The sequence below is a fragment of the Pteropus medius genome, unplaced genomic scaffold (genome assembly GCF_902729225.1).
Source record: "Pteropus medius unplaced genomic scaffold, Ma_sr-lr_union100, whole genome shotgun sequence".
Lineage (NCBI taxonomy): Eukaryota > Metazoa > Chordata > Mammalia > Chiroptera > Pteropodidae > Pteropus > Pteropus medius.
In genome coordinates this window covers 29,242,058-29,256,091 of record NW_024344378.1, presented here as the reverse complement: position 1 = coordinate 29,256,091, position 14,034 = coordinate 29,242,058, and the positions used below count along the sequence as shown (strand labels likewise).

General features: G+C 41.6%; 1 long non-coding RNA gene across 1 annotated transcript; it reads left to right on the top strand.

The window, feature by feature from the left end:
* The first annotated feature begins 5,740 nt into the window (after positions 1-5,740).
* LOC120609355 (uncharacterized) lies at positions 5,741-13,310 on the top strand. Its single transcript, XR_005654748.1, has 3 exons — positions 5,741-6,334; positions 12,785-12,908; positions 13,128-13,310. It is a non-coding gene; the product is annotated as an uncharacterized LOC120609355 (long non-coding RNA).
* The last annotated feature ends 724 nt before the right edge of the window (positions 13,311-14,034 follow it).

The following is a 14,034-nucleotide window of genomic DNA, read 5'->3' as shown; positions in this document are numbered from 1 at the left end:
GCTTTTCATGATCTACTTACTACTTTATTCTGAGATGGTAAATGGCCTGAGGATTCATATGAGCTGCTGAGATTAAACCACTAACGTTTTTGGAGTAGTTTATTTCATAGGACAGTTGAGAGTTTAAGGCCCCTGAGGCCTGTTTTCCCTTCCACTGGAGGTGTCTTCTCTCAGTTCACCTTGGATGAGCTAGCAGTTTTCATGAGCCTTTCTCAGCCTGGAATTTAATAAAAAGAAGAAAGAAAGCATATTTTCACCTTTTATACTGGCAATGAAAGAGCTGGGCTGGTGGCAGAGGATTTATTGGGGCTGGCATTGTGTTTCGAGCAGGTTGTGCTGTGAAGAGAGCTCAGGAATGAGAAAGAAACCAGAGTCATAGAACATGTGATCTGAGGGTCCTTAGGGGAACCTGCAGAGAAGCAGCCCTTCTCTTTACAGCTGTGAGATCCTAAGCCCAGAGCAGTAAAGTGACTTATTTGTTCAAGGTCACACATTAAGGCAGTGTCATAGTTGGGCCACTGTTCAATTTAGTTAGGGAGGTAAGAATCCCCTTGGTCTGCCCTGGCATTGGGATCAGGCCCACATAAGTGGTGTCAGGGCTGCTCTAGAAAACCCGCAGCTCTTTGAATCAAGGAAAAATGAGTCAATTGCTCATTCTTTTTAGCTCTTGAACTTTAAAAATCTGACTTGTGGTTTAGTATTTGAGGTGGTATGTGCGTTGTGTGAGGGGGTGGTAGGTGACAGGGAGGATTCAGAAGATGGTGATTAGGTTCTTTGAGACATCTGGGGGAGGAAGAAAAGCATAGAAAGGAGGTGGGTTCTCCTGAGCTGGTGGAATAAAAAATTGTAAATGGGTCAATTTGATGTCAGCTCTCTCCTTCTTGGACTTTAGTGCAAATTGTGTCCAGTTGAGTTTTACTCTGGCAGCATGACTGTTATGTAAACTGGAATCAGGAAAACAAGTTGCTACATAGGATTGTTTGTGACAGAGAATCTGTTGTGACCAATTCAATTCAGCTCAATAAGTACTTCTCAAGTACCTAGTATATGCCCAACAAAAAGCCAGATGTGTTGTGGAAACAGGAACAAAGGTTTTCCAGTATCATACCCAAGACCAGACAATCTTTCTAAGAAAGCAAGACCCATCTATGTGGAGCAGACAGAAAACGAGATTGAAAAGCTTCAGTGACAGAAGTCATAGTACAAGAAATATATGTTCTGGAAAGTCATGATGAAAGGGGTCAGGAGGAGGGGTTGCAAGGAGGTGGAATTTGAGCTGGAGTGAAGCTGCTTGTTTTAGGTGCTGCATCTTCCTCCTATATGTAGTTCCTATGTGTTGCCCATAGCAAGTGCTCAGTAAAAATCTCCTTAGTGATGGAGAGAGAGGAGGGCAGATAAAAACAGAGGAGCAGATGTAGAAGTAATTAGAGGTCTGCAAGGACCAGATCAACTTAGCAGAGCTGAGAGTGTACACGATGGAATTGCAGGGAGGGCGAGAAGGCTGGTATGTCTTCAGATGCAGAGTTTGTACTCGCTCTGAGGTTCAGTGGAACCACCGGAGAGGCATGGGGTGGCGCTTCAGCATGCTGGCCTGTAGATTAGAAAGATGCGGTGCTAGACTGGCCTCTGCCCTTTCATTCTCCTTGCCTTAGCTTCCTAACAATCCAAGTGCAAGGTTGTCTGTGAGCTCCCTTTCAGGTCAACATTCCAGAGATTGCATCTTGGGGTGGTATGCAGGACAGACACTTGGAGGCTGAGAAACCTTTTGGTTCCAGGAATTCAGGGGCTGAAGACATGAATCAGGGTGGAGGCAGAGGGAGCAGCAAGGAAGGGGTGGATTGAGGAAATTTGGAGGTAACTCTTAGGGTGCTTTTAGTAACTCAGTGGAGTTGGAATTAGCACAGTTGGTTTTAGGGGAAGAGAAATTTTTAGGGGGTGATGTTGGGGTATGAAGTGATTGTGAGATGTCTTAGAGGCAACCAGAAATAGGATTAGAGGTTGGGAGATGAGGCAGAGAAGGTAAAAGTGAGGGTCTTGGAACTAGACAAGGGGTGGCTTTGAATTCCATCTCTGACGTGTACCAGTTGTGTAATCTTGGGCATGTGATTATGTTAGGGTGACCAACTCACCCAGTTTGCAGGGGACTTTCCCTGCTTTAGCCCTGAAAGTCCCATGACCTGGGAACTCCCCAGTTCCTGGCAAACTGGGACAGCTTGCCTGGGACTGCCCTGGTAAAACAAAAACAAAAACAAAAAACAAAAAAATTGCAAGTCCTATATGGTAGATGAAAGAAACTAGACTTTTGGTGGTAAACGCACCATAGAATCTACAGATGTTAAATTATAATGTATACCTGAAAATTATATAATTGTATTAACCAATGTTACCCCAATAAACTTAATTAAAAAAAACCCCTGCAAGTCTCATGTCCTGGAACTCCCTCTGAAGTGGGAAAATTGGGATGGCTAGTGAATGTATTTGACTAATTTAGTCTCAGTTTCCTTATCTGAAAAGTAGGGATAATAACACTACCTTCTTCAGAGCACCATATGGATTAAACGAGATAAGAGTAAAGTAGTCAGCATAAAGAGTGATGCATAAAAGGTATAAAGTAAATATTTGTTGAAAAGATGAGTTAGATGAATCCAGCAGGTGAACCAGTTGGATGCAGAGGGGATGGGTGAAGTGATACAGTGTCACCACAGGACAACAGAAGTCAGTGGCTTTGTGTATAGAACTTGTGGATTGGGATTCTACTTGTATGTGTAAAAGAGGGTTTTCCAAGAAAATTAGCAATGTAAACAAGGGAAATGTTAGCCCACTGATGAGTACAAATCGGTAGCAGCAGCATTTACATATTAACAATGCTTAAATGCTAATTATAAATGAATATGTACCTTCACTAGAGGATTCCTGAGATTCTCTGAAAATCCACATCTCTGCTTTGTCTGGCTCAGTATGTGCTCAATGAAATAAAACCACATTTTGTTTCAGTATTCATGCATTCATTCACTTATTCAACAAATTGTGTGTATGTATGTGTATGTATGTGCATGTGTGCGTGTGTGTATGTGGAGTGTGTGTGTGGTGTGTGTGGTGTGTGTGGTAGGCACAATGAATGATAGGCTCTATGGAGACTATAAAGATTTATGAGAACTAGTCTGTTCTTAGAAAAGTTACAGTAAAATTGTTTTATTTTTACAGTTATTTCCTCCCTTATTCTTTTTCCACTAGCATTAAGGTCTTTTGACAGCTACATGTAAGATTCTATACTACTTTTAAAGTTCTAGAAGCCAGAAACAGAAATCGGAAAGTCCACATCAGGGCATCTTGAAGGGATGGGCTGGAAACAAAAAGTTAGACTAGGAGAGAAGGACAGAAGACACGGAGATCCAAGAGACGAAGGGTAGCAGAGAAGGAGGAGTTTTGAGTACAGAGGTCTGAGAGGGACGGGAGTAGAGAGGACAAGGGCAGGAGAAAGGAAGAAACCAGCATACGGGGAGCAAGTGGAGGAGGAAGGAGGACCATGGAAGAGAGAAGGAGGAGGTTCGGGAATGGGCTTGCTAAGCTATAGTCACCCCCCAATTGAATAAAATGTTGAAATTACACACGTGAGGAGTTTTTTGTTTTAATCATGGTTTTGTTTTTTTCTTTAACCACAGCTACAAGGAAACCAGAGTAAAGACCAGAATACAGCAATGAGACAATGGGGTCCACAACCTCCGTGTCTGCGTTGCCTCGTCTCCACGTGGCCTGGAGTTGTGTCTCCTGCTCCAGACATCACAGTCTACAGCCCCCCTTTCAATATCAAAGGAGCAGGACCCTACTCTTCCACGGCCAGCTGAGATTGCGTCTCCCTGACGGAGGCCACCCCCTCCAGGAGCTGACTGCTCCCCTGAGCTTTGCAAGCAGCTGCTTCCCCAAACTACTTCCTCCTCAGAACTGCTCTGGTGCAACCTTGACGCCACCCTTCCTCTTCCTTCACCTGAAGAGGCAAAGCAGGGTCAGACGAGAACATTTGCTTCCTCCTCCATTTTTTCATTTTTCTTCAAAGTTCATTCCCCCGTTCCATTTTCTGTGTTATATATCTCTGAAACTCTCGTAAAGTAAAAGATTCAGGATAAAAATGCATAACACACCCCAGGTCTCAGAGTCCAAAAAAGAAGAGTTGTGTGTAAATAATCAGTTCACTTTGCCTTGGAGAATGACCAGGCTGGAGAGGCCTGCAGAGAGCACAGCCATTAGCCAAGAGCTGTGGACCAGAAGGTTGAAATATTCCATGATCTGAGCCAAGTGGTCAGATCGCTGGCTGCCTCCATCAGCCAAACCCTAAGGCAAGGTGCAGCCACCCCAAGAATAGCTGCCATTATTGTGCATCTCAGCACCCCCACACTGGTTTACCTTTTGGATTACAGTTTCAAGAGACAGAAATGTTATAGACTTTAGGCCTGAAGGGAAGCTGTGCTACTGCATATTGATTTGGGACATTTTTAAAAAATATAAGCAATCACTTTGAAAGATGCGAAGCTATTAACTACGATCAGCCAGGCAATTTCTTTCTGAACACAGCTCTGTAGTACATCCCAGGCCCTTTTGAATTCAGGCTTCCACATTTCTGTGCTTCATTTTTGCTTTGCATCATTAGACTCTCAGGATGCTTTTAGGTATTACTCAGCTGCCTGGACAGTCCATATTTTGAACAAACTCACAGAGATGGCATCTGCCCAGCGTTTTCAGAGGCCTAGGGCTAGCTTGGAGATGATTACATTAAATTATGCTTGCATATCACGTAATAGTTTGCAAGCACTTTCCCCATGCAGTAGTTCACTGAAGCCTGAAACAAGTCTACCAGATGGCTATGATTATCCCCAATTTGTTGATGAGGGAATGAAGGTCCAGAGAGGTGAACTGACTAACCCAAAGTCTTAGACCTTGTAGTAGATCCAGATTTCCTGACCGAAATTGCATACTTTTCCACCAAACCTGCTGCCTGTCAATGACATAAAAAATAATAATAATAATAATAATAATAATAATTAATATGGATGGAGCTTTTGCTGTTCACCAGGCACCATGCTAAGCACTTTAACATGTATTATTTCATTTAGTTTTTCCAACAGACACGTGAGGGAGCTGTTGTTATTATCCCTATTTTACAGATGAAAAAACTGAGGCTTAGAAGGATTAAGTAAATTACTCACTGTGGCATGAAGAGGGAATAGCAGAGTAGGAAGCTAAATCCAGCTAGTTTGACCCTAGAACTGGTGTCCTTAACCCCTGATCACTCGCTGTCAGGCCAGAGGAAGGACATCCAATCAAACTTGGACCCTTGTAATTAATTGTCTAACCAGTTTCTTTCTCTCCTGCTTAAAAATATCAATGCTCTTGGATTTCAAAAGTCCTCTTAACCAAGTCCTCTGCAGACAAATACAATTAAATTGGTTGCCAGGTCTCCTGGGTTGGGGTGACAGATGAGAGCGGGAGGTTTTGGGAGTCAGAGGGGAGCATGCGGCTGGAATTGAGAAGGCAGAGGAGATTTCCCATTCCAATATGACCACAGTAACAAGGGCTGAAGGGCAGGGGTGTCACACATGTGCAGGGACATGGTGCCATCACTTCTTTCCAGCCATATGTGCTGTCGTAGTCTTTTTTTAGTGTCACATATGGTACTTTCTTAATTGAATTTTTCATAATAATTGATCTGACCTGTATCATTCTGTTAGTTGTAGCAAAACAAACTCTGACAGGTTTTGATATTAGGACTAAAAATATGTTTCCAACTAGCTGAGGAGCCATAAAGCAGGCTGAAATCATAGTAATGATAATGTACAATCTGCTTGCTACCATAAAGTTATTATTATTTACATGTAGCGAACCATCCACACATAATGTGAGCCTTGAGTCTCCTTCCAATTTTTATTCATCTTCGCTAATTTAACAAATGGGGGCAGGAGAGGGCTGAAAGAAGGCTCCCTAGGTCACCTTGGTGAGCTCTCTTGACACCTCAGTGTAATGGGAAGTCCTCCCGGTGCTGCTGCTGCTCATGCATCTCTGGGGTCCTACCCCCAGTGGGGCTAGAGGGCTATTTCAGTTGAAAAGTTTTGGGAGGGGAAATGCATGCTCATTTTCTCAGGTGTTTCTTTTCAGGCATCTTCTCTGAAACAATCCTGGTGGCGTCCAGAGGGGCCAAGCAAGCAGGTTGCCCCTTGTTTGGGGTCCACTTTGGGAGAGCCTGCTGTGGCCCTCCTCCCACTGCATTTCTCCCTGTGGGGCAACCATACTGCAGCACTGAGCGACTACATCCACTCGGAGCCCATGCCCCTCCATACTTCAGGTAACTGGTACCCCAAATTCCTGCCCAAACAGCCTTGAACCCACTTCCACAAACAGACCTTTTCTTTGGGTCTGAGTTCCTGGGAGTCCACCATGCTGTTGGTAACAGACTTTGAGTTCTGAGTTCTGAGAGAATGCCAAGAGGTAGCTGTTGCAGGGGCTGTGGATGAAGCCAGAGGGGTCTATATACAAGTAAACAAGATCCCTCACGGTGTGGGACAGGGCCACGGATAGGAAGGGATAGGGTGTGGCTTCAGGCTAGGGGCCTCCTTTTCCACATGTGTCATGTTCACTGAGGAACCCTGAGAGATTCAAAATTTGAACCTGGACTTCAAGGTCATTATGAAGAAAGATTTATTTGTCAAGGCAGGAGAATAAAACACATTTCCTTCAGCGGTTTGTCAGCTTAACAGGACTTGTACCTGTTATGTACCTGGACATATGTTATGTAGATCTCCATTTGTCCTCTTGCTCTGGTCATGACAATGTAATGATGGACCTGAGAAGGTGGAGACTGAACTTGATGGACTAAATAGGTGAAATGTGGGGTGGGCAGCGCATGAGACTTCTTTCCACACTCTCAAGGTGATAGGATTATGGAAAGAATCTTACTAAAATAATGGGCTAGCAGGGGAACTTGGGTGCTCCATTTGGATTTGTGATCAGGTAACTGAATGTCCTGGACCAGTTCTTTTGAGGGTTCCAGGTTCTCCGTCTGCAGAAGACAGAGCGGGTAGATCAGCAGTTCCTGTGTTCCTGGACCACTTGACCTGTCAGATGACCTTTGGAAAAAATGGTCCCATTGTCAATTACATTTGGGAAACAAATTCTTTCTTTTTTGAGTGGTTTAATGCATATTTGCATAATAAAACATTCTAGAAGTTCCAGAATTTAAAAAAAAAACAACTGATGAATTTTAGTTAGCTTAGTTTCCTACACCAAGCATTTATTTACAGCTTACTGTGTGCTAGGGGCTATGCTTTATATGCACATTTTATTTAATTATCACACCAGCCCTGTGATTTAAGTATTATTAGTATTCTATTTTACGGATGTGGGAACCAGGACTCAGAGAGCCTGAGTGACTTGCCTGGAGTCAGGACTGAAGCTTTGCTACTTGATTCTGGGGCTGAAAGTCCTCACTCATTCCCAAAGTCAGGCTTCTGATCTCATTTTTTTTCCTATGGGTCATTAAGGTATCATTTTTGTACTTCTCCTTTGGTGATTATTACCACAGGTTCAATATGATCACCTACATAAACTTCATATTCATTAATAAAAGACTATTTCTCTTCCTCGTTCTAAGCATTTTTCTAAATCGGAAAAAAATTAAAGAGAATACAAAATATACATATAACCAATAAACACATAAAAAGATATTCAACGTTTCACCATTGTGCTACCTAAACAGGCTATGCTCACTGATACTCTCTTTACTAGCACAAGATAAGCAGAAGCACCTTTTTGTTTTTCTCTTTTCCTTTTTTGGTTAAGGGACTTTCTTTCTGTGCATACTATTTGTCTGAATTTACCAGCTAAGCTGTCTAAAGACTGAACTATTCATTGTATCTCAGCATGACGTATCAAAAGTAAGAAAACCACACAGAATTTGAGATTATTAGTCAGGAATGGAGACTTTGGAGAAGGATGGTGCTAGGACCATAAATTAAAGTAAAACCAAGCTTAAATCACTAGTGTATGCAATCATTGATGTAATTTTGCCAAGCAAGTCCACTTAACACGTTTTCCCTATGAGATCCATAGTTGCTTTTAAAAAAGATGATGATAATGATGATGATGATGATTAGTACACTACTGTTACTATTATTAGCTATTTTGGAGCCTTTTGTCCATCAAGAGAACTCAATGGGGAAAAGTACTGGTCTTGATATAATAAAAGTCTATCTAAATAGAATTTGGCATTAATGTGCTCCTCTGTCAAAATAAAGATGACGTTTAAACATATAAAAAGAAAATTATCTCTTATTCTGTGGAGTCCTACAAGTAATATATTTTTATAATAGCAGTAGCAATTACTTTAGCTGGATTCTTGTTTTTCTTGAGCAGGAGTAGTTTGTTCCAGGAAGGTTCCAGCTGAAGGATGCTATCTTGCTTAATTTTACATACATAGGATAGGATATTATATAGCAGGTTGGCTTCATAATAATTGGTTCGAGACTTGAATGTTGGTTTGTCCTGTTCATTTGATGCTTTTAGGTTTATATCCCACATATGTGATATCATGTGATTTTCAACCCTTTCTGTCTGGCTTATTTCGCTTAGAATGATACAAGTCTTGAACGTCGGACTTCATCATTTCCTCTTTGAGATCTCTCTGCAGGAACAATGGAATAAGGGAGACCATAGAGGAGTAGTAAGGATGATACTCAGGGAGTCTGGAGAACTGGAATCCAGTCTCTACTCTGGCCCTAATTACTTCATTCAATATCTGTAAGAAACTTTTAGAGTCTCCTGGTTAAGTCCACATAGATTTACTGGTAGGGGAATAATAAGAAATGATTTAACACTTACATGGAAAATGATGTTAAACTCTTTCTCTAGATTGTAGTATTGGCTAAACCATATCAGCAGTACCGAGAGCCACCCATGCCAGCCAGCTTGTTCAGGAGGCTGAGGGATTCAGTAATGGGAATGCTTGATGAGTGAAGCAGTAGAAAGAATGTAGTGTGGGCGTCAGGAGACTTAAGTCCTGGCATGGTTTGTCTTTTCCGTTATTGGGACTTAAGCATTTCAAATATCTTCCTCAATATTTAGGGAAGTATTCTCAACCATAGTGTTACCTGGTTTTGTTGTGTCTGGGAATTCCTTCAAGCTTGAGCATTGGTTCTATGATTTTTTTTTTTCTGAAGAAGTTCTGGCCCCTACATTTATTTCCACATAAAACTTTCATGGCCTTCAATGGACTAATTCCTAGAATTTCATCCTGAACAGCTGTCTATTGAGAAAGCTTCCTTGTGATGTTTAGATCTACTCCTTAAGTGCAGTTGTGATGGCATATTTAAAGATTAGTTGAAACTGAGGAAAAAGTTCTGGTGGTCTTGATAAAAGATCTATGCCCTCTACTTTGTTGAAAATGGAGTTTGGCTGATTCTTAGCTCCTACTGACAGGTTATAGAAGATTTAGTGTCCTGTGAACATCTATTGCTTTTCAGACATCATGTTCAGTCTTTGACTCCTGTACTTTGTCTTGGTGAGCATGAATGCCTTATAAATATTGTCAAACAAGCCCCTCCTGATGCATGAGCTGGTCATAGATGCTCGGTACTTGTTGGTCATATGATTGAATCAGCATAATAAAAACTGTCCTTTCATTTCATTATGTTCTTCATTGCTATATGACTTTTTTTTAATATGATTAAATTTTATTCAAATCTCAAGGTTGTTTTGGAAAGGAAGTACCTGGGGCTCCTAAATCAGTTTTGTTTTGAGAGGATGACAGTGGAAGTGAGGAAGAGTCTTTTTGTCCCAGCTAAATTCTTCTCTCAGAAGAGGATTTAGACGTAGAATTAATGGAGCCTTTAGAACAGAACCAGCACTTTTTTTTCTTTCCTTGTGTTTTATCTTTTGTTTCTATGAAACCAAATCACTAGTATTAAACACAAGCTCTAAGATTTAAAGCCTAATGTTGAATTTGTAAAAATTCCATCTTGAAGATACCCTAGGTTGAAAAAGCTCAGTTCAACAAAGAACACATCTTTTAAACAGCTTTTCTGGGTTCTCACGACAGATATTTGCCTGGCTGTGCAATGTGGGAGGTGTTCGTGTTCATACATCGAGCCTCCTTCACAGGCTCAAGTGGCAGGTCACATTATTTCTTGGCCAAGGCAGAAGGTTCTTCCCATCATTAGTACAGCTAAACCATAATAGTAGGAGGCTTAGATAATGTAGTTCACGTACCTGTGGTTTGTCTTTCTGAAGGTGGTTAGCATCGGGGAATCCCTGGGATTCACCAAATAGTCTCTCTATGCAGAAGTCAGTTGCTGACTCAGGGGAATGAGGATTACTTACTGTGATGGTTAGTTTTATATGTCAACTCATCCGGGCTAAGGGATGCCCAGATGGTAAACATTTCTGTGTGTGTCTGTGAGGGTGTTTTTGGAAGAGATTTGCATTTGAATCAGTAGACTGAGTATAGAAGATCTCCCACCAATGCAACTGGAGTGTCATCCAATCAGTCGAGGGCCTGAATAGAACAAAAAGGTATAGGAGGGGGAAATTTCTCTCTCTGTTGGATCTGGGATGTCCATCCTCTCCCACGTGCAGACATTATTGCTTCTGGTACTCACATCTTCAGACTCAATCTGGGACTTACAGCATTTGGTCTTCTGGTTCTTAGGCCTTTGAATTTGGACCGGAACTACACCAACAGCTTTCCTGGGCCTCCAGAATGCAGATGACAGATTTTGGGACTTCTCAGTCTATAATTATGTGAGCCAATTCTTCATAATAAATCTCTTTCTATTTATTCGTATATGTCTTATTGGTTCTATTTCTCTGGAGAACCCTGACTAATGAACATACTAAAGCCTCTTTATATTATTACTTTATTATTAATTTCATTAATGCACAAACGTTTGTGTTCTGAGCACCTAAAATGGATCAGGATACCTATAACTCAAAGATACGACCCCTTACCTCAAGGCACTCTTTCTCTGGCGGGGGAGATTAATGAGCAAATCCCATAGTACAATAGTGTAATGGGAGCAGAGAAGGGCTACCTTTTCTCAAAGGGATCAGGGCAGAACCTCCCCTCCCTGGACACCTCCCAGGAAGGCAGATTTGAGCAGCCTCTTGAGGAACCTGTAGGTATTAGCAAGGAAAAGACCTGGAAAAGACATCCCAAGCTCAGAGGCAACATATGTGAAAACACAGCCATAAAGAGAACCAACCTTTCTAGGAACCACATATAGTATGGAATGGCTAAAGTACAGGTTAAATGTACATATTTTGGGGTAAAGTGGAATGGACGAGTGGTGAGAGATAAAGCTGGATGAAGAAGTCATGAAGGAGTCTAATGTACTATTTGAAGGAGTTTGATCTTTATCCTTTACTGATAACATGGGGAAGCATCCAAAGATTGTAAGCAAGAGAATGCCATTCACTCAGTAATTCAACAAAGATTATCGGGTACCTACCATGTGCCAGTGTGGTTTTAGGTACTGAGGTTACAGGAGTAGATAAGACTGCTGGGTTCATGTCAGATATGGGTGTGCATTTTAGAAAGAGCTACGTGGCAACAATGTGGGGAATAGGTTGGGTTTAGGACCAAGTGAGAAGTGAGAACTTTCAAAAAAAATTTGTTTCAAAAATAATTACTTAAGTACTGCAAATAAGAACTGTTTGGGATATGTTGATCATTATTTTCATCAGTCCCCAGAGCAGAACAGTGCTTATTTGCAGTACTTAAATAATTATTTTTGAAACATTGTGACCTGAATAAATACCAATGAGAAGCCTGATGAATCAGCAAGGCAGGACATTTATAGACATAAAAATCAGTTTTTATATATTAGGTTACTCAAAGATAGAAACACATGAAACATAAAGAAAGTTGTACAAAGACTTTGGGAAGTGATTCTAGGAAAAACCCGTGAGGTAGCAGAAAAGTGAAGGTAGGGAAGGGGTGTGTTATACAGCCACCTACCACTGTGGGTGATGGAGTCTGATCTCACAGAGGAATTCTGAGAAACAGCATAGAATAAACCTCAGAACGATGTCAAATAAGGGGCTAGGAAGCTGGGGTGTTTATCTACCAACTTCTCATCTGTCATGGGTTAAGGTCTGCTTTCAAGGACAAGTTCCAATTTACCCTGTTCACAGACTCACCATACTCCTAAGTCCAGAGAGTCCCAGGTGTTCATGGGAAGCGGCCAACAGTGTGTTGAGGTGGATACTGAAGGGATGTGGGTGGGGCAGTGATGGCATCTGCAACAGGAATTAATAATTCTTGGGTGCTTTATTCATTCATAGGTACCGACTCTCTTTATTTGCAATAATATGTATAAAACAACAATCCTAAGGATTAGGTTAGGTCAGTGGTTCTCAACTTGGGGCAACTTAGCCCCCTAGGGAACATTAGCCAGTATCTGGAACTGATTTTGGTTGTCACAGTTTTGATGGTGCGATGGGGAGAGTGCTACTGGCATCTAGTGGGTAAGCTAGAGATGCTGTTAAACATTCTGTAATGCATAGGACAGACCTCTGACCCAATGCCATAAAAAAATATCCAGTCCAAGGTGTCAATAATGCTGAGATTGAGAAACTGTTAAGTTAGATTAACGTTATTTCAGAAATAAACTCTAAGGTCCAGAGAAGTTTTATAACTTCTTTTGGGTTTATAAACCCAGTCCATGGCCCAGCCAGGATTTGAATTGAGGTTTATCTGCTTCCAAAGCCCATGCTTTTTGATTTATGTTAATCTGCCTTCCAGAGAGAGAAAGAGAGAAAAATCCCGAATCCCGGAGGCTCACTGAAAAAACCTCAGCATCAGTACTGGCCATGCCTTCTGGACCGGGACTTCAAAGGAGCCTGGAGTTGGCTGTAACTGGAAGGAGGTGAGGAGTGAACACCTTTCCTGTCTTTCCCTGGCCTCTCTCTCTGCTGGGCAAGTCAGGGCAGGCTCAGTGCGCACAGATCCCGGATCCGCATACCAGGGCTGGCGAGATGCCCTTAGCTGGAAGCCCTGACTCCTTTCCAATGCACAAGGAACCCTTCTCTGCCAAAGCTGGCTGGTGATTCTTTCTGGAATGGCAACTCTTCCCATCCCCCTCCAGGCTTGGGACGATCTTCTGGCAAGCATATGTATTGAAGAGTTACAGGTGGTGCAGACACAGTTTGGAAGACATCCCAGCTGGGCCTCCTCCCAGGAGCCTTCTGATCACTCACCAGATAACTCTAGCTGCTTGCAGAATCCTCGGACTCTTAGCTGCTCCAGGAAACCAGCTTCAAGGGCAACAAGAGCTTCTGAGAGGCTAGAATAATCTTGGAAACTGAAACTACTTTGTCCTTTTGCCTCCTTAGGTTAGAAATATTTTTTGCAATACCACTGAGTTCTCCATTTCTTTTTTCTTATAATGGGGAGTGAATACAATAATTAAAAGAGAAGTGGGAAATATGAGGGAAAGGACAGGCTCAAATCTGGTGACTTGATCCAGATGCTTCGGGTTTCTGAACTTGAGTTGTTCCTTTTTTGGAGACAAAATATATGTCTTTTTTCTTTTGGGCTAAGATATTGGCTCTTTGAGAGAACTTTCATCTCTGTAGTGTCAAGTCTTCTGGTTTCCATACCAACATCCTGCCCTGGGGGAATTCACATCTATCACACATGCTGTTCTTGGTCTGTTTAATCAAATTTTCATTTGATGTTGGTTGTAATTTCACATGTGGACCAAATATAGAAAAATTAAGTGATTCCAGCAACTTAAGTCGCAGAGAAGCATTCATCTTTGGTATTAAATAAATTAAAACATAGTACATCTGAGAATATATTTTTGGAGACACTGAGGAGCAGCTAGTTTACTTGTTTATTCATTACTTCATTTTTTTCATTCATGTAACAAGCAGTTATTGACTACTTAACCATGATTAAGGCTTTTAGTAGGTGTTGTAGGAATATTTAGGTAAATATTATGTTCTTACTCGTGAGAGGCTTAAAATCTAATGGGAAAGAGAGATAACTAG